Source organism: Schistocerca americana, chromosome 5, assembly GCF_021461395.2.
Source record: "Schistocerca americana isolate TAMUIC-IGC-003095 chromosome 5, iqSchAmer2.1, whole genome shotgun sequence".
Lineage (NCBI taxonomy): Eukaryota > Metazoa > Arthropoda > Insecta > Orthoptera > Acrididae > Schistocerca > Schistocerca americana.
The window spans coordinates 319,011,963-319,033,691 of NC_060123.1; positions in this window are offsets into that span (position 1 = coordinate 319,011,963).

Here is a 21,729-nt window from a genome sequence, read left to right on the forward strand (position 1 = left end):
TCACGATGGCAAATATCCTACTTTCCCCACAGAAAGAAATCCGGGGACATCAGATACGGTGAACGTGCGGGCCATGGTATGGTGCTTCGACGACTAATCCACCTGTCATGAAATATGCTATTCAATACCGCTTCAACCGCACGCGCGCTATTGTGTCGGACATCCATCATGTTGGAAGTACATCGCCATTCTGTCATGCAGTGAAACATCTTGTAGTAACATCGGTAGAACATTGCGTATGAAATCAGCATATATTGCACCATTTAGATTGCCATCGATAAAATGGGGGCCAATTAACCTTCCTCCCATAATGCCGCACTATACATTAACCCGCCAAGGTCGCTGATGTTCCACTTGTCGCAGCCATTGCGGATTTTCCGTTCCCCAATAGTGCATATTATGCTAGTTTACGTTACCACTGTTGGTGAATGACGCTTCGTAGCTAAATAGAACGCGTGCAACAAATCTGTCATCGTGTCGTAATTTCTCTTGTTCCCAGTGGAAGAACTGTCCACGACGTTCAAAGTCGTCGCCATGCAATTCCTAGTGCATAGAAACATGGAACGGGTGCAATCGATGTTGATGTAGCAATCTCAACACCGACGTTTTTGAGATTCCCGATTCTCGCGCAGTTCGTCTGCGACTGATGTGCGGGTTAGCCGCGATAGCAGCTAAAACACCTACTTGGGCATCATAATTTGTTGCAGGTCGTGGTTGATGTTTCACATGTGGCTGAACGCTTCCTGTTTCCTTAAATAACGTAACTATCAGGCGAACAGTACGGACCCTTGGATGATGTCCTTCAGGATACCGAGCAGCGTGCATAGATCACGCCCGTTGGGCATTTTGATCGCAATCGCTATATGATTCTTGAGTTTCTCCCGGCGTATTCGATAATCAAAATATCCACGGGTGTGCTGCCGGTCTATAGACCGGCAGCACACCCGTGGATATTTTGACTGACAATAGCTATACATCAACACGATATCGACCTTTTCCGCAATTGGTCAATGGTCCATTTTAACACGGGTAATGTATCACGAAGCAAATACCGTCCGCACTGGCGGAATGTTACGTGATACCACGTACTTATACGTTTGTGACTATTACAGCGCCATCTATCACAAAATGAAAAAAGTGGTCCAACTAAAACATTCATGTTTCTTTACGTACTACACAAATACGTAATAAAAAATGGGGGTTCGTATTTTTTAAAAAGGCAGTTGATATCCGTTTGACCTATCGCAGCGCCGTCTAGCGGGCCAACCATAGCGCCATCTGGTTTGCCCCTTCAAGCTAGACGAGTTTCGTTCTTTGTAGTTGTTTCGTTTGGTGCTTTATTTCGTGAGATATTTGGCTCGGTCACTATCAATGGACCACCCGGTATAGTAGTCTAGCACGTATGAATACACATTTAGTATTATAGAAGCGGAAGGGATAAAGAAAGAGGACAGCATTTAAATGACAGCTGCAGCGGCTGATAGGAAAAAATCTGTGCTGATATACAGAACTCCGCGAATGGGAGGGAGGACTGATGGGAGTGAGCTGCAGCCTAGTATAGGGGAGAGACGCTGCTGTGGTGGAAGGCTGGTCTTTAACTACCTTTTGAAGTTTGGAAGGAATTTAATTTCCCTGATCTTTGAAGAAGGTTGTTTCGAAATCGGGTTTCTGATACTGAAAATTATTTAGAGAACGTGGCATTGTTATGTGATGATACAGAGAGGATTTTATTATTTGACAAGTATTTCTGCTGTGCTGTTCAGGATACAGTGCAATGTAAGAGCGAGAGCAATTATTGAGAAGACGATGTATCAAAATTACAGTGTGATAGGCTCTACGCTAATCGGCATGTAGCCGTGTTCATGGGCACTAGTGGTATGGTGGAATGAGCGTACGTCACAAATGAATCGCACAGAAGCAGTCATCGGTAGTTCTAGCCTCCTTACGAAAGTTCTTGGAGAATGCCATCACTGCAGTCGAGTAGCGGGAGTATTAGTGGCTCCCCGAACTTCTTTTGAAGACTGATAGGTGACACATACTTATATTTCTGTAATGAATGAAGTAACGCTGACACCTTCCAATAGACTGCAGCTTTGTCCTGAGGCCCAGCGTAAGTGAGGTCCAGAATTAGCCCCAAGTTTCTTGGAGAAGACGGAAGGATTATTTCTGTGCCGTTTAGGACTGAGGGTGGGCTAACAAGTCTTTTGTGAGCGACTAACATAGCTTGCTTTTTTTTTAGATGTGTAAAGTTTCAAATCTATGGTCTGCGCCCACTCAGATAACGCAAGTAAATCAGCGTTCCATTCTTGACACTGTGCACAAGTTTGTTGGACTTGCAGTTAGATGTGACTGAGGGTCGTCAGCGCATTGCTGGGAGAGAATTGTTGACAAATCATTAACATATAATGAGAAATGTAATAAGCGAAGTACTGACCGTGGTGGGACTCCCGATATTGCATCCCCTCCACTATGTCCTTTTAGTTCTGATCTCTACATAATATACGTTGCGTTTAATTATGTTCAGGATCAACTGCCATTCCCTGCAGCAATCATCGATCCTTTACAGACCTTCTTGCATCTCTGTACAGTCTTCGGGCGTTACCATCTTCTTGTAGACAGACTAACCGCCTGCAAAAAGCCTAATACAGCTTCCGATACAATCCAGTATACCATTTATGTATATTTTAAGCAATAATGACCTGATAAGACTCCCTTGGGGTACTCCTGAACCTTTACAATTGTCTACTTCGTCGTGTTGAGAATAACGTATTGATTTATGTCTCTCAGAAAGTCCTGAATCCTGTTGCAAACCTGATACTCGGCAAGCCCGTACTTTGCTCACAAAATGACATTGCGATCTCTGTCGAAGGCCTTCTGGAAGTCAAAGAACATAGATCAAGCTGGGCGCCTTTGTCTACAGTCGTCTGGATTTCATGGCAAACAGAGCGACCTATGATAAGCAGGATCTCTTCGCAGAATTCACGTTGGTCTCTGCAGAGATTTATATCCAGCACAGAGGTCATAATTAGTGGGTATAGAGCAAGTTCCACGATTCTACAACATTTTGGCGCCAGTGTCGAAGGCTTATAATCATGTTTATATGCATTAGTACTACGACCTTTCCTGAAAACGTTAATGAATTAATGATCTGTTTGCAAATCACTTTGTTTTAGTTGCAGCTCCGATCCGCATTAGTTGCAGCTCCGATGCGCATTGGACAAAAACAATAACCAAACTTCTGTCTGATGATGGCGTATTAATAACGAAATCATTCGAAATTCATAGCAGTATTTACTTCAAGCGTTAAGTAAACAGTGTCAGCATCGACGTGAACATTAGCGATCCCCTGGTAAGAAACTGCGTAATGATAAGCAGGGTTTCTGCGAAGCGCATGCAGGCCTTTGGGCTGAAGACCACATTGCAGCCGCGTGCAGCTGGCAAGAAGTGCGGCTGAAGTGAACGTGGGCAATATTTCACTGTCGAAGATATGTTTTTGGGCTGGTGCCGGCACCCTTGCAAAGTCGCTTGGCTTAAGCCGCACATAAATCACCCGGTTTTAGAGGCGGGCCACGTCCGTCTGTTTATGACAAACATCGGCATAAATTCGAGCCCGCGTGGCCACCAACTAGCCCGACCAGTAGCCTTGGGGGCTCACGAACACGTTACCTCGTGGAGGAGGGGCTCGGGGAGCGAAAGCCAGCAGTGACAGGACGGACGCAAGAGCTGGGCTTAACGCTATGTGGCTGACAACGTGATTAGACGTGTAACGCAAGCTCCTATGGGCGAAGGGTAGGAAGGAAATCGGTCGTGTACTTTTCAGAACTATAGCAACCAGAGACCTGGCGGGCGCCAAGGGGGGGGGGGGGGGGGGTGGAATGAGGAGATGATATTAACTGCTTAGAATGTTCAGAACTGACAAATATTTCAACTTTTCTTTTTATTTACTTTGTTTGTTTTCTTTTTTTTTTTTCTAAAAGAGCGCCGACAGTTTGCTGGATGCCCGACGTCCCTTCAGTAACCCAGATGCCGGAAACAAGGACCCGTACCGGCAGTATCGAAAATGGTTCAAATGGCTCTGAGCACTGTGGGACTTAACTTCTGAGGTCATCACTCCCCTAGAACTTAGAACTACTTCAACCTAACTAACCTGAGGACATCACACACATCCATGCCCGAGGCACGATTCGAAACTGCGACCGTTGCAACAGCACGGTTCCAGACTGAAGCGGCTGAAACCGCGCGGCCACAGCGGCCGTCGGCAATATCGGCTAGACATAGGTAGCGGCGGTGGTTCGCACCCAATCGTCTGTCGAAAGAGTAAAAAGCATGGGAAACGGGACACACTCGTTCTGTAGTAGGGAAATGAATAAGTGACTAGAGAGACGCGGTATTTACTGGTATTAACGAAAACATGGAAGGGAGGACCCACCAATGTAATTTTTCTTTCCACACAACCTGTTTATTTAACAATATATAATCATAAATTTGTTTTCTTTACAAATAAACAAATTTGTGAAATGAATAAGCTTTTACAAGAAAATCAAAACAAGAACAACATGATAATAATTGCAAATGCCCACCTGCACCCCGCCCGTTATCGGGTGAAATAGCGGAGTTTATTTCCGTGCTGAACTCAGTTTCTCTGATTAAATGCCCTTCTGCAACACATGAAAGCATATAAGTAATATTGATGACAAGAGTGTATCAATTACTCAAAAAGATGACGTAACTGTTTTTCATTTAGAAACTGTACGTCGGGAGGTTCCGGGTTAAGATGTGCACCTATGCTTAAAGGTTAAACAAATCAGGAAACACTTATGACAATGATAAAGTTTGCTAGAAAGCGGTCCACCTTTCCATTTCAATCAGCACCCAAGGTGCGACTGGATCCCAACCAACGCTGGTGACAGTTGACTGTTAATATGTAAAAAGTTAAATTGCTTCTTAGTTATGAAGGCCGCTCTGAAGCAACATTTTAAAACAATACGTATGAGCAATTATTACAAGAGAACACACGGGGGACTCATAAGATCCAGTTAAAAATATACCAATAATGACCCGGTCTTTCACAGACAGAAAGGCAGAGCTTAGCACAACAGGTGACTCAGATTAACTCTAATAGAAATGCAATCAAGGAATTGAACTGTTTAATATCTAAATCTAACCACAATGCCCCTGTTTATTTAACGGCAACCTGTGCCTTGGTACAATTGTTTCGACTGTACTTCCGATCAGGAGGTGATTCATTGAAACATTAATGATCACGTATAAACTAGAAAGGAAGTGCAGTATAATATCAGAAAAAACTTTCAAACGACAACTAGTGTCCAGTACAATACTACGGTCTATATTCACGACCATAGAGCCGACCGAGTAAAACTCTAAGGGTCGGGTACAAACCAGAAAGTAATTAGGAGTTCGGGTAGGCAATGACACCGATCACCACGAGGATTGCAGACTGTTACTCCCCTCTATCAGCAAGCAGCTCCATCGATCCACGGTGCGTCACGGCGGTTACCGAGTGGTGCCGATGACAGCCAGGTAGAAGAGGGCAGCAAGGACACGAGACGTCGTCCGACACAAATGTTGCCAACCAACCGACGGGATGTCGGCCTGCTGCTTGTAGTCGACGCTGACCCCGGTGAAATACTCCGCTATCTTTCCTCTGCGGAGGCCGTCCTTACGAAGCTTGTGAAAAAAAAGAGCCACAGAGCAAAGGCACTGAAACTTACTGACAGATTGAATTGAAAGTCTGTACCAGACCGAGACTCGAACTCAGGACTTTTGCCTTTCGCGGGGTTTCCCGGCTTAAGAGAGGTTCTATGACCTTTAGAAGGTATGAGAAGTTTTACTGCCGGAAGTAAGGCTGTGATGGCGGGTCATGACTCGTGGCTTCTTAGCTTAGTCGGATGGGGACTTACAAGCGAAAAACTTAGATCCCAAATTCAAATGTCGGTGGGCACTAAATTTTAATGTGCCGGGAAGTTTAATATCAGCATACACACAGCTGCGGAGTGAAAATTTCATCATAGAAACTAAATGTTACTTTGGCATTACCATAGCATTCCGTTATGCATTGCCATAAAACCACACCGGAAATGTATTAACGAAAATCTTCTTACAGTAATGTTTGAACATAACAAAACAATACACAGGATGTACACAAAACGAGCACTCAGCATCAAGTACGAATATAGGTAACGTTTCTCTACGTTACCAGTTAGCAATCCAAATTACTACACGTAACTAGCAAACAGTGGTCGCTCTAAATGACACCCAAAGTGACTCAAACTGCTGAACTGACAGTCAGTACCTTAGTTAGCTGTCGTTACCTATCAGTTACTCAATACGCCCTAATAACAAATTATGGCTGCTTTCACAGCGACTAGCAATAACTGAAACCTGGAATTAAGTTTAAAGCGAGGACCTAACCATTTCAGACCTAAATAGCGCGCTTTTATAGTAAGGTGCATCTTACGCTACTCAATCACCACCCAGTGAGAATCGTTCTTGGTGTAGGACTTCACAAAACAATCGTAAGGACCGCCACAGAGAAGTGGACAACAGCAACAACAAACACACGTCCACTGTTCCTCGAGTACTATACTGCATTACACTACACAATATCATACCAAACGAAACTACAATCAGACACGGTCCTCAAAAACATGTCCACACATCACGCCTCTAAGTAGACATTTAACAGACAGTGGTACCTCCAAAGTTTGGAAGGTAGGAGACGAGATACTGGCAGAAGTAAAGCTGTGAGTACTGGGCGTGAGTCGTGCTTCGGTAGCTCAGATGGTAGAGCACTTGCCCGCGAAAGGCAAAGGTCCCGAGTCCGAGTCTCGGTCGGGCACACAGTTTTAATCTCCAGGAAGTTTCATAATTTGTTGTTGTTTGTTTGCATACAGTATGGACCAGTTATTGTTATTATCAGTAACGTAACATGAAAAATAATAATTAATAAAGAAGAACAATAATATCAAACGTCCACAACCACCAATTGCCATTAACTGTAAAAGGGAAAATCACGTATGGGTCAAGTAGCGCGAGCCAATGGCCACTTCCGTAGTTTGACGTCGGAGAACAATGCATCCTCTGACGAAAGCGGTGACCATAACAGAATTTAAAGTTTTTTATTATCCTGAGTCCGTTTCAGATTTTCATAGGCAGTACTAGCCTGTTTAACATGGCCTTTCAGTTTTGGTTCCAGTTCTTTTCCTGATCGTTTTTCCTCCATGAAATTTGCATATTAAGGTAACAACAAACTTGACAGGTGCCACTACCTGGTTTTGTAAAGCCAATACTGAAAATCTGATACATTATTTTACAATAAATGCCAAGGCTAAGAGGTTCCTTGTTCCTGACATTGCGCTTGATAGGGACTGTACATCTTGCTAATGTATAGGTCGGCAGACAGATATGTCATATTGGGATTCTCTTTCCTGGTGTAGTGAACTGACTGCGTAGAAAATCTATTTACTCGTACATCATCTCACGCAAATTCTTGGTCCTCCTCGCTTCAGCACGAGTGGCTGGTATTGTCAAAGTTTCACCCTCCACTGCCGGTGGTGAACTGGAGCCGAGCTCGCGGCCGCAGACTATATGTACCTGGCGTGCCAATGTCCGAGGGCTTCTCCGCGGTCATTTCCGGTGCGGTTCTCCTCTTGCTACCTGCGACGGTCGTTCGCTGCAGTACGGGAAGCCAGGATCCGTTTGCCTTAAGGCTTTCCTCCTTTTTGTTGAAACTGTTCGCGTGTTTATTTCCACAGCTTCTCTGAACAAGTGCGTGTGATAGTGCTTCTCGACAGCCAAAACTTCCGTGTCGGCGATTTTTATTACGTAGTCGGTCTCATTCAGTGCGTGCTCTGCCACGGCCGATTTCTCCACCTGGCCCAACCTGCAATGTCGCTTATGCTCTTTGATCCTACCGACATTGCAAGTGGGTCTCTTTTCCCCTTTGCCGATCTAAGACACTCTTTGATCTTCCTTGTCGGTTTGAAAATGGTCTTTACGGCATGTTTGCCCAATATACCGCCGATTCTGTGCGTCACTCTGGGAATGTATGGCAGAAAGGCCGTACCCGACATTTCTTTTTCTGGTTCCTTACTTCCCCGAGTGTTTGGCTCTGTCACACTTCTAGTATAATTTGTGGAGTACCCATTGCTCCTCAGAACTGTTTCCGGGTGTTGCATTTCCCGTTTGAGATGCTGCGGCTCACATGTTCGTCCTGCTCTCGTTACGAGCGTACTAATCATGCTCTTCCTGGCTCGGGTGGTGGTTTGATAGTTTGTACAGGTATCGGTCCGTGTGTGTTGGTTTTCGATACATGCTGCGTCCCAGGCTCTCGCCGTCCCTCGTGACCAGCACGTCTAGAAATGGCAGTTTCTTTTCATTTTCTACTCCCATGGTAAATGTTATGTTGGCATGGAGGCTGTTCAAGTGTCTTAGGAAGTCACCGAGCTGTTCTTCACCATGGCTCCACACCACGAAAGTATTATCGACATACCTGTACCACATCTTAGGTTTGCAAGTCGCCAAGTCCAGTGCCTGTGCTTCGAATTGTTCCATGAAGAAGTTGGCCACCTTGGCCACCAGTGGACTAAGAGGACTACCCATGGCGACGCCTTCCAGCTGTTCTTGGAAATCGCCATTACACTTGAAATAGCTCGTGGTGAGACATGCATGGGAGAACTTTTTGATGTCTGGCGAGAAAATGGAACCGATGTGCTCCAGAGCGTCACTGAGTTGCACTTTCGTAAACAACGAAACAACATCAAAGCTGACCAGGATGTCGTATGGTGCAAGTTTCAGTTTATTCAGCTTCTGAGTCCTTTATGTACGTGTCGGTCTTCCCCACGTGCGGCTGGAGAAGAGAGGCCAAGTGTTTTGCCAGTTTATACGTCGGTGAGCCAGCAGCGCTAACGATCGGTCTCAATGGAACGTTGTTCTTATGGATCTTAGGTAATCCATACAGCCGAGGTGGTAGGGATTCTGTGTTGCGCAGGTTTCTTTGTATGTCCGCCGTACATTGGGCAAACATGGCGTAAAGACGATTTTCAAACCGACAAGGAAGATCAAAGAGTGTCTTAGATCGGCGAAGGGGAAAAGAGACCCACTTGCAATGTCGGTAGTACACCGTATACCATGCACATCCGGAAAAGTTTATGTCGGAATGACTGGACGATTAACACCAGGATCAAAGAGCATAAGCGACATTGCAGGTTGGGACAGGTGGAGATACCGACTGTGGCAGAACACACACTGAATGAGACCGACCACGTTATAAAAATCGCCGACACGGAAGTTCTGGCTGACGAGAAGCACTATCGCACGCACTTGTTCAGAGAAGCTGTGGAAATACAAAAACACGCGAACAGTTTCAACAAGAAAGAGGAAAGCCTTAAGGTAAACGGATCCTGGCATCCAGTACTGCAGCGAACGACCGTCGCAGGTAGCAAGAGGAGAACCGCACCGGAAATGACAGCGGAGAAGCCCTCGGACGTTGGCACGCCAGATACATATAGTCTGCGGCCACGAGCTCGGCTCCAGTTCACCACCGGCAATGGAGGGTGAAGCTTTGACAATACCAGCCACTCGTGCTGGCGAAACGTCAGAAAAATCATTAGATGAACGTCAGCCAAAGAACCTGAGACAGAAGCCAATATACAGTTTGTCAACAAGTGGCAACGAAATCCTTAACAATTTTGTGGTCATTTATGTTGAATTTGGGTACGCTTCTGCAATTTACGTTGTTCAGTGGGGAGGTCCGTTTTTCCAATCTGGGTTAACCTAATACAATGAAGGTTTAGTGAGTGATTGGGTTACTAGGAGATTATTTTATTTTTCTTCTCTGTGCATAGTGAATAGTTGAGAATGGATCCTGAATTGAAAGAAAGGTTGTGGAGGAGGTAGTCTGAAAAATGGAGATAGGGCAGGAAGACAAGGATGAGTCAGCAATTGGTAGTAGTGGAATATCTGTGGACAGCCCACTGGGTCATCCAACCGGTTACCCTGAGACACTGGTAAAACAAATTAGAAAGGAACTGAGTCTAGAGGATGGAGAATCGGATTCAATAACATTCAAGATGCTCCAAGGAATCAAAAAGCATATAGATGTCCAAAAGAAATGATGAACTCAATAAAGGAAAAGAAAAAATCAAGAATGAAAACAAAGAAATCAAGAAAATTATAGCGGTGATGTCCCAAGAAAAACCAAGAAAACTTAAGGAAAGGACTGCAGGAATTCCAGGAACGGATGAGAAGAACTCTTAAGGTGAGAGATGACAAGCTGCAGGTGAAGGTAGATCGATTCGAAGAAGAGATGAACGACATGAAAACAGAGATAGTAGGAAAAGCTGAGGAAGATGTCAACGGCATCAAAACTGAATTGTGAGGGAGAATACAGAAAACTGAATTACATCAACAGGTTAAAGACAGAGTACAAATACAACAGCAGTGCCAAGTTAATATTGATAAATTCGGAAATAGGCAAGTGAAATTGGAGGAGGCTGTGGAACATATAGTCACAAATGAGATCAAACAGTTGCGGGACGGAGTCCACCAGCTAGAAACTAGAACCGAAGAGATTGATAGGAAGGTAAATAGTTCCACCTTAACAGAGGGGGAGGTCAAGTTCGTTACGTTAGTGAACACTGATAATAGGTATACCCAGATCTACATGGGGCAAAAATAGAAACCCAAAGAGGCATTGCATCCAATGATATTTACTAAGTGGTTACAGGGAGTTTTCCCAGTACAGTTACGAGATGCAGATAAAATTCAGTTCACAATAGACAGAATGGAGGGTGAAGCTTTCACCTGTGGAGTTAGGAAGAAATAAGAAAATACCAGCTACAGACAATTTGAGGAAGAGTTTTTAAAGAAATATTGGTCCAAAAGTCACCAATGTGCAACACTTGAAGATTTACTGCATCGCAATTCCCTTAATATAGGGAGAGGTACCGTCAAACGTGGTGAGTTTAGACAGTTTTTGTGATTGTGATTGTAACTTTCTAATATATCGTTAGATTAAATTGATTGTTATGAAAGTGGTAGCGTATATGTGTAACGAATAAAATATCCCAGAACCAGAAAGAGTATGTGTAGGTATATTTATCTGAGACAGTTTAATAAAGTGTCCAAAGTCACCCCATGGATTGGGGTGATTTCGAACACATGTGTTCTTTAAATCTCTTTCCGAAGTTACAGTATATAGAGGGTGAATTCGGACAGTTACTGCCTTTTTTTCTAAATTCTACATACTTTTTATTTGATTTTGGTGACATTTTAAGTTAGCCCTTCGTTACGAATAAGTGATACAATGAATTTATATATATAATGAATTTCGTATATTACAGATTACTTTTTATTTTGGAAGAGACTAAATAAATTTTTTTACAGTTCTTAACTGAAATATTAGAAACAGACAGAAACAAGACAAAGAAAACTGAGAAAAGAGAAAGAGAAAGAAAACTGGCGTTCTACGGATCGGAGCATGGAATGTCAGATCCCTTAATCGGGCAGGTTGGTTAGAAAATTTAAAAAGGGAAATGGATAGGTTAAAGTTAGATATAGTGGGAATTAGTGAAGTTCGGTGGCAGGAAGAACAAGACTTTTGGTCAGGTGAATACAGGGTTATAAATACAAAATCAAATAGCGGTAATGCAGGAGTAGGTTTAATAATGAATAAAAAAATAGGAGTGCGGGTAAGCTACTACAAACAGCATAGTGAACGCATTATTGTGGCCAAGATAGACACGAAGACCATGCCTACTACAGTATTACAAGTTCATATGCCAACTGGCTCTGCAGATGATGAAGCAATTGATGTATGATGAAATAAAATAAATTATTCAGATAGTGGAGGGAGATGAAAATTTAATAGTCATGGGTGACTGGAATTCGAGAGTAGGAAAAGCGAGAGAAGGAAACATAGTAGGTGAAAATGGATTGGGGCTAAGAAATGAAAGAGGAAGCCGCCTGGTAGCTTAACTTAATCATAGGTAACACTTGGTTCAAGAATCATGAAAGACGGTTGTATACATGGAAGAACCGTGGAGATTCTAAAAGTTTTCAGGTAGATTATGTAATGGTAAGACAGAGATTTAGGAACCACATTTTAAGTTGTAAGACATTTCCAGGGGCACATGTGGACACTGACCACAATCTATTGGTTATTAACTGTAGATTAAAACTGAAGAAACTGCAAAAAGGTGGGAATTTAAGGAGATGGGACCTGAATAAACTGAAAGAACCAGATGTGGTACAGAGTTTCAGGGAGAGCACAAGGGAACAATTGACAGGCATGGGGCAAAGAAATACAGCAGAAGAAGAATGGGTAACTTTGAGGAATGAAATAGTGAAGGCAGCAGAGGATCAAGTAGGTAAAAAGACGAGGGCTAGTAGAAATCCTTGGGTAACAGAAGAGATACTGAATTTACTTGATGAAAGGAGAAAATACAAAAAAGCAGTAAGTGAAGCAGGCAAAAAGGAATACAAACGTCTCAAAAATGAGATCGACAGGAAGTGCAAAATGTCTAAGCAGGGATGGCTAGAGGAGAAATGTAACGATGTACAGGCTTATCTCACGAGGGGTAAGATAGATACTGCCTACAGGAAAATTAAAGAGACCTTTGGAGAAAAGAGAACATCTTGCATGAATATCAAGAGCTCAGATGGAAACCCAGTTCTAAGCAAAGAAGGGAACGCAGAAAGGTGGAAGGAGTATATAGAGGGTCTATACAGGGGCAATGTTCTTGAGGACAAAATTTTGGAAATGGAAGAGGAGGTAGATGAAGATGAAATGGGAGATATGACACTGCTTGAAGAGTTTGGCAGAGCACTGAAAGACCTAATTCGAAACAAGGCCCCAGGAATAGACAACATTCCATTAGAACTACTGACAGCCTTGGGAGAGCCAAGCCTAACAAAACTCTACCATCTGGTGAGCAAGATGTATGAGACAGGCGAAATTTCCTCAGACTTCAGGAAGACTGTAGTAATTCCAATCCCAAAGAAAGCAGGTGTTGACAGATGTGAAAATTACCGAACTATGAGTTTAATAAGTCATAGCTGCAAAATAATAACACGAATTCTTTAAAGACTAATGGAAAAACCGGTAGAAGCTGGCCTCGGTGAAGATCAGTTTGTATTCCATAGAAATGTTGGAACACGTGAGGCTATACTGACCCTACGACCTATCTTAGAAGAAAGATTAACGAAAGGCAAACCTATGTTTCTAGCATTTGTAGACTTAGAGAAAGCTTTTGACAATAATGACTGGAATACTCTCTTTCAAATTCTGAAGGTGGCAGGGGTAAAATACAGGGAGCGAAACGCTATTTACAATTTGTACAGAAGCCAGGCGGCAGTTATAAGAGTCGAGGGGCATGAAAGGGAAGCAGTGGTTGGGAATGGAGTGAGACAGGGTTGTAGCCTCTCCCCGATGCTATTAAATCCGTATATTGAGCAAGCAGAGAAGGAAACAAAAGAAAAGTTCGAAGTAGGTATTAAAATCGATGGAGAAGAAATAAAAACTTTGAGGTTCGCCGATGACATTGTAATTCTGTCAGAGACAGCAAATTACTTGGAAGAGCTGTTGAACGGAATGGACAGTGTCTTGAAAGGAGGGTATAAGATGAACATCAACAAAGGCAAAATGAGGCTAATGGAATGTAGTCGAATTAAATCGGGTGATGCTGAGGGAATTAGATTAGGAAATGAGACCCTTAATGTAGTAAAGGAGTTTTGCTATATGGGGAGCAAAATAACTGGTGATGGTCGAAGTAGAGAGGATATAAAATGTAGACTGGCAATGGCAAGGAAAGCGTTTCTGAAGAAGAGAAATTTGTTAACATCGAGTATAGATTTAAGTGTCAGGAAGTCGTTTCTGAAAGTATTTGTCTGGAGTGTAGCCATGTATGGAAGTGAATAGTTTAGACAAGAAGAGAATAGAAGCTTTCGAAATGTGGTGCTACAGAAGAATGCTGAAGATTAGATGGGTAGATCATATAACTAATGAGGAGGTATTGAATAGGATTGGGGAGAAGAGGAGCTTGTGGCACAACTGAACTAGAAGAAGGGATCGATTGTTAGGACATGTTCTGAGGCTTTAAGGGATCACCAATTTGGTACTGGAGGGCAGCGTGGAGGGTAAAAATCGTAGAGGGAGACCAACCAGATTCAGAAGGATGGACTGCAGTAGGTACTGAGAGATGAAGAAGCTTGCACAGGATAGCGTAGCGTAAAGAGCTGCATCAAACCAGTCTCAGGACTGAAGACCACAACAACAACAACAGAAAAAAACAAAGTAATTTAACTAAAAGGTCTTAATAATTTTTCTCACTCATCATTCTAAATTAAGTTCAAAACACTTTAAATAAACGATTGTCTTCGAGTCTAAAGCTCATCTTCTCGAAAAATGAAAATTCCTCTCTTCTTAACTGGTGTGGGAAGGATTCTCGAAATTTGCAATTTTTGTATTGTGTCTTCATCGGGGACATTAGGAAACACAAATATGTTTATATTGTTCTCGTGTGGGCGCAAGAATTTCACACTTACTTCGGTAGCACCAACATTTGTGGCCTCTCCAACATACTGCCTTGTTTGCTCCTTGTTTCCACGTTTATATTTGTACTCTTCATCAAGAAAAGCCTCTTCTTTCAGAGTAAAACTTCATAGGATGATGTGTTGTTTTCACTTTCACTATTGCTAGAAGCTCTGTCACTTGTTTCAGCACTGTTTTCATTCCGTGAAAATCTCGGCCAGTGATTGATTTTCGAGGTTGAACGTCTAGTTTGTGGCGGCGGCGGAAGCTACCAAGGTTATCTGGAGGACAACGAATTTCTTTGAGCATTTCTTCAAAAGTGAAAGACCATGCGTCTGAGTTGCTTTGCTGGCTCTCCTCATTATCTGGCAATTTTCGTAAGACATGATCTGGATCAAAATGGATTAGGTCCGTGGCGCGAAATCCGCCGTTTATGTTTACCTTGGAGTTTGCTGAAATCTTAGTCAGTGTCTGCTTCAGAAGAGATAGGAAGGCATCCTTGGAAATGGTCCCACTAGTGTGTTTCTTGCAATCAGTTAATACAGCTCGCCACGCTGCTTTCATTGGCCTGAGGAAGCTTACATCGAGCGATTGGAGGAGGTGCGTGCCATTGGGGGGAAGGAGAATGAATGAAATGTTGTTCCGCTCAAACTCTTCAATAACACGTAAAGACACGTGACTGGATAAGTTGTCTCCAATCATGACTGTTGGCCCGTTTTGCCTCTTCAAATATGGCAAAGCGATTGTAATGAACCGGTCTGCATATACTGGCAGGTCAAAACAACCTCTTTTGTTCCTATTGAAACGGGTTCCTTGTGGTCCACCTTCTTGCCACGTGTCCCACAAATGCTCTGATTTGTAAAGGACGTACGGAGGAAGCAGTTTACCATCAGCACTAGCTGGCATCATTATTGAGATACTAGATTTTGATGAGTCGATAACTTTTTCAGCATGATTACTTCCTCGTTTCGTAATTATCTGGCGCTTGCCAGGATCATCTGACATGTTGGTTCCATCATAGTTGATCATGTTGCTATATGGAAAATTTTCCAGCTTTGCCTTGACATTGGTGAAAAACATCTTAACAGTCTCTTTGTTCCCTTCTGCACGAGCTCGTTTAATATTTTCGCTTAAGTGAATGGAAAGATCCTCTGACTGTCGTTTGAAGAATAAATACACCCATTCTTCTCCCAGAAAATTATTACAAAATTTCTTCTCTTTTCGGCCAGATTTATCAAGGTAGCGTTTAACTAAAAACCTAGTATCCAATTTAGTGAATGAAAATCCTCAATGTGCAGCCCTCAAGATACCTTGCTTCAACATTTCTTCTTCTTCTCTTTATTTAACACTGGCTGTCCTCCCATTTTTTTATGTGCTTCCTGCACTTTATTTTTTAGGGTTGATTTAGATATACCATACAAATCACATGCTTTTCTGTACGATAATTAACCACTCTCAATATCACGAACAGCTTTATCTAAAAGTTCCGGATCATAATTACTCCGTAATGTAGCACCTCTCATGCTCTTATACGTTCTTGGCATTGTCCGAAATCACCCCACACAGTACACAGTTTTATAGACACCGTCGTTATTTTATAACCTTGCACGAGAAACTCGACAAATTTGTACAGAAATTATCTCAATGCTGTTAGCTACTGAGCGCGTAGACAATTACGGTTACAATAACTTCCCGCTCGGCGCAACAATAGAATTTTCCACTTTACGATAATGCATGGATTTTTAACACTGAGACTGTTTGTCAATTATTCACCTTCGGTCTGTCCAGCTATCTGCCTCCCACTAGCTGGATCTCTCGGACCACCACATATTTTCCCAGAACAGAGACCTACCAACATGTCTCCTTCCTCCTGAGACTCTCCACAGCCGTGGCACACTGCCCTAAGAAGGTGCTGCCTCGCCCATCCACTCTAGCCGGAATGCTAAAACAGAACGAATTCAACGAGTTCAGTTAATGAATACATTGGAGAACGCAAGGAATACTCGAGAGCTTTTGTCTTCAGTACTGTGTTATGAATAGTAGGAAGTGTGGTGTCACCGCCAGACACCACACTTGCTAGGTGGTAGCCTTTAAATCGGCCGCGGTCCGTTAGTATACGTCAGACCCGCGTGTCGCTACTATCAGTGATTGCAGACCGAGCGCCGCCACACGGCAGGTCTAGAGAGACTTCCTAGCACTCCCCCCAGATGTACAACCGACTTTGCTAGCGATGGTTCACTGACAAAATACGCTCTCATTTGTCGAGACGATAGTTAGCATAGCATTCAGCTACGTCATTTGCTACGACCTAGCAAGGCGCCATTATCAGTTGCTATTGATATTGTAAAGAATGTACAGACAAGAGCTACGTTCAACATTAATGGATTAAAGTTAAGTATTCCACCAGTTACCTCCTTTTTTTCTGAAGTCTAAATTCCTTGTCCAGACCTCACGCCAGCCTGCGTGAGCTTAAACGCGTGCCTTTCGGCTTCCTCTACCATTAGTGGGTTGGCTCTCATGCCAATCCACAACAGGAAGTAAGTATACTAAATGATCCCGCCGCTGGGAAATGAGCTAAAAGCTGGAGGGGGATAGGGGGATGGGAAGGCCCCCTTTTTTAGATTTTCTCTTACATCTCGGAAAATGTGCACAGTAGAAAAAATGTTCCAAACGAAAAGGAAAACTAATTAAATTTTCTGTAAAAGTGTCTCGATACATATTTGTCGATATCCTAACGGTTTTCGAGACATATGTTATATAAAATCGACGATTTTCAAAAAAATCGTTTTTGCCTCACATTTTCTGTGAAATATTGGCTTCTGGGGTTCCACACGCTCGTTTCTCAGAAAGACTGTCAAAGAGCATTAAATTTCCTTTAGTTTGATCAACACTTGCCTCTTCAACCCATCAAAAGTTATAAAATTTATAAAATGTACGCTCAGTTTCGATGTTCCTTTAGAAACGAGTATGTTGAGAGCCTGTTGGATTTTAACTGCTGTAACTTGCTATCATGATGCATAACAACGCATTAACAATAGAAATAAGTTAATTACAATTGAGACACATCGAAATATAGATGTTATCATATTATTAAGAATCATATAATGAAAATAATTTCACGGACTGACAGTACATTAAAATGGAAAAAAATGTGAATTCAAGGCAACATCTAAGATTTTTGAGGCTGGAGGATCGAGGCTCATTCATCTTCATCAGCAGTGAAGACGTCGTCCAACGAGAGTGGTAGAATATCGATATTGTTGTCATCATCTTCTTCCTGAGTTAATATTGGGAGTCCTTACAATTGGCCTTGCAATTCAGGTATTTGACAGAGCAGTTTGACGATGCTCTTCACCTGCTGCTGTTACATCCTTTGATATGTCGGCAAAAAATCATCTTCAAGATTCTGTCAGGGGCAGCATCCAACCCTGACATGAGGATCCTCCACTAATCATTGGTGAGCTTGGTGGTAAGTCCAGTACACCTGGTGCTTAACATCTCCTTCAGTTTTTCAGTTTGAGGGAGAATTGTCTAGCAAGAGAACAGCCAAATCCACGACCTCTCCATTAACAGCAACCGAGGTATTTTGTGATTTGTTGATACCTGTCTTCACAGTATCAACATCAGCATCAACTAGAGCTTGGAGCGTATTCATTCCATTTTTCTGCAGCTAAGTCATCTGCAGGTTTATCAGCTGACTCTTATTATGAAAGTGAAGGAGAAAATCCTTTTGTTGGAGTCTAACTCCACTTTCCAAAGTGATAATGAGGTCTACACATCTCATGAGTCAGCACTGTCAACTGTGTACAGCTGCTTTTATGCTACCTGGTGTGGCAGTGTACCCATCAAAAACCACTGTGCAATCTCTTCCATGGTAATGAGTCTTTATAAATCTAACATAACCATCACAAATGGTTGATACAGTGGTCTCTTTGTACCAGAAAACTTTATGGACTAGGAATCCCTCATCAACAACAAATTCAAAGATGGTTAAACCAATGTCCACATCAGTTTACTTAAACCGTCTGTACGGTGCTGAGTTTCTGCACTTCCTCTTTCAACTTCCGCTAAGGAACAACACTTATATGAAGCCAGTTCATAATTAATACAATTCTTCAAATCCTTGTTCGATACGCTGGTAATGGAGATTTACTGAAAAAGGAAGAATGGATCCAGGACAACTTTTTCACTGTCTTTGTTGTCGAATTCATCGAGGATAGAGGAAGTGCACAATCTTTCCTGACAGTTTGATATTTGTGAATCGTAAGTTTTCCATATTTGCTAGTGCTCATTTGACAATAGTAACTGCGTCGTTTTATTAGACCCTATTATCTTCCGTGACTGCTGTTCCTGTTGACATGATTTTCTCGGTCCTCAGTGAAGAAGGATGATAGTGTAAGCTTGACAATGTCACTTGTGTTGCAGCACCACCGTTTAGGATAGGGAAAGTTAGTTTTGTGTGATATTCAGAGCATGAGCTACAGCCAGGTGCAGGCCAGATTGCAGTAAGTTACACATACCAGCAATTGCGAAGGCAAATAAAGGCCATAGGGTTGTAGAACTGCCAGAGAGAGCGCACACAGCAGTTTCGATGGCACAAGCCACTGGCAGAAGAGGGCCACTGGCCAACCTAAGTGTTATACATATGTGACACAAAGCGATGCAATTTGAAAAACAGAGGCGTCAAGCCGAGTATAAATAGGTGCCGTTTTCTAACGAGATTCAGTCAAGTGTGACAACTCTCCTGGACGGCGGGGCATATCACAACGCTGGGCTACACACAGCAACAGATGGGGTGCCAGCATCCCAGTCCATGATAGGTCATTGGTCTGACCCTCTGAGGCTGACACGGGCTCTACAGCCAGCATTTTACACTGCCGGGCTACATGCAGCAACAGATGGGGCGCCAGCTTCCAAGTCCACAGCAGGTCATTGGTCTGACCCTCTGGGGCTGACGTGGGATCTGCAGCCAGCCAGGATGGGCCACTCTTCAGATCACTACTGCGGGCAGTCGTCTCAGCTCCTGACGCACGCCGGAGACTTCCGAGGCGAGGGCCGCAGATCCAGATGCCCGATCACGGGTGGTCGTTGCCGCCGCGTTCTCAGCTACGCCAGCGAGGCAGAAGCAGCAGCAGAGTTGGCCTACGGCTCCCTGTGGAGCAGTGCGGAGTCAATGGTGATGGTGGCTGTTGAGTCGCCTGCTGGCACAGCCATCCTGATGTAATCGGAATTCTGCAGCTGGCGTACAAGGCCGGCACGACATAGCGTTGCGTTGCACAGGATGCTGGGTTGCTTCCTCAGCATTGTGGGGCCCTGTGACACAGACTGAGGTGAACGGAGCACTGTAGTACAAACAAAATAATCATTTGGAAAGTTCTTTCTGAGTTTTAATACAACACCTCCTTGCACCCATCCACTACATTTGGGGTCTTCTTGTTACATTTGGTCATCCTGGTGCATTCGGTGGCAGAACTCGCTACAAAACTTGCATCTGGACTTGGGCAAACTTCTTGAAAATCCTTATGCCGCTCACTTGATGAAAACACAACACCACAATATTCTTCAAGTGAAGCAAATTTGTCTTGAGTTGCAGTCATCCCAGCCGCTAGGTGGCCAGCTTTTATTGTTCATCGAAGGGCCTCCCCATATTTAACCCTTTCCCGGCCACAGAGTATCGGCTACCTTGATGGTGTCTCCACTGCTCACGCTGATGCATGAGCCTCGGCCCTTCCGCCTCAGAAAATCCATGATGTTGCCTTGAATCCAGAATTTTGGTTTTTCATTTTTGAGTTACTATCAGCCCATGTAAATAGTTTCGTCATATGATTCCTAATAATATAATAAAAGCTATAATTGTATAAAGGTGTGTTTAGCAATGAAAATAGATAACTGCATTTAATTGTGACGTTATTTATCACGATACAAGTTACAGCAATTACAAATGCAACAGGCTTTTAACATACTCATTTTCAGAGGAACGTCGAAACTGAGCGCAGATCTTACAAATTCTGTAAGATTTTATTGGTTGTACATAAAGTGGCAAAAGTATACCGTACCTCAGAATTAGGGAAATTTAATGTTCTACAACATCGATTTTGACAGTTTGTCTGAGAAATGGTAGTGTCGGAACTACAAGTAAAAGAGTGAGATAAACATGATTGTTTCGAAAATCATCTGTTTCAATAACATGTATCTCAAAAACCGCTTTGATTTCGACAAATACGTATCGATACAGGTATATAGGAAATCTAATTAGCTTTATTTTTTATTTGGAATTTTTTTCTACAGCGCCATATCCGAAATACGAGAGAGAAAATAAAAAATGGGGCCTACTCCACCCCCCACCCCCCCATGCCTTCATCCCACCTCCCAGAACGGGGACTTTTTTATGTTTACCTCCTAACAACTCCTAACAAAGTCCCGAAGTCAAAAATTTTCAAATATTCCAATGCTCTCTGCGCCCTTCTTTGAGCACTCGTTCTCTGGACGTCACTGTTTCGGTATATGCATGTAATATTAATACAAGGGCGTGTTGAAAACTAAGGGTGTGTGAAAAGTAATGCCTCCGAATTTTTTATGTATAAACGCTTAAAGCTTTTTAAATAAAACAAATGTCATTAACATTCTATATATTTATTGTTCACGTCAATAGTTTTTCAACATCGTCACCTTGAGGACAAACACATTTCTCCCAATGAGATATCAGTTTGTTAATGCTGTCACTGTAGAATGTTATACTTTTTTGATCGAGCCAAAACTTCGTCTCTCCTTGCACCACATCATAGCTGTCGGAGTGAAGTCCTCGATGGTGTTCTTTAAGTTTTGAAAGCTGACGGAAATCGGATTGGGCCAAGCCAGGGCTGTATGACGGATGATCGATGACAGTGCAGCCGAGGTGTCGGAATGTTGAGATGCTGCTGCACTCTTATGTGATCTGGCACTGTGATGCAGAAGGAAAGGATGCTCCATGTGCGGACAAACTCCTCGAACTCCAAACACGGTTACAGCACGAACTGACATAGTCAAGTTACACACTGCCGTGTTACACGATACGATTCGGAACCTTCTAGTGCAAGGTTTCGCAGCGGGCAGTGAATAAGCGCTCCACGAAAAAACTTTTAATAACATGGCGAATTTTTCGACGTCTTGACAATACTAATTATTTTTTAAATGATATT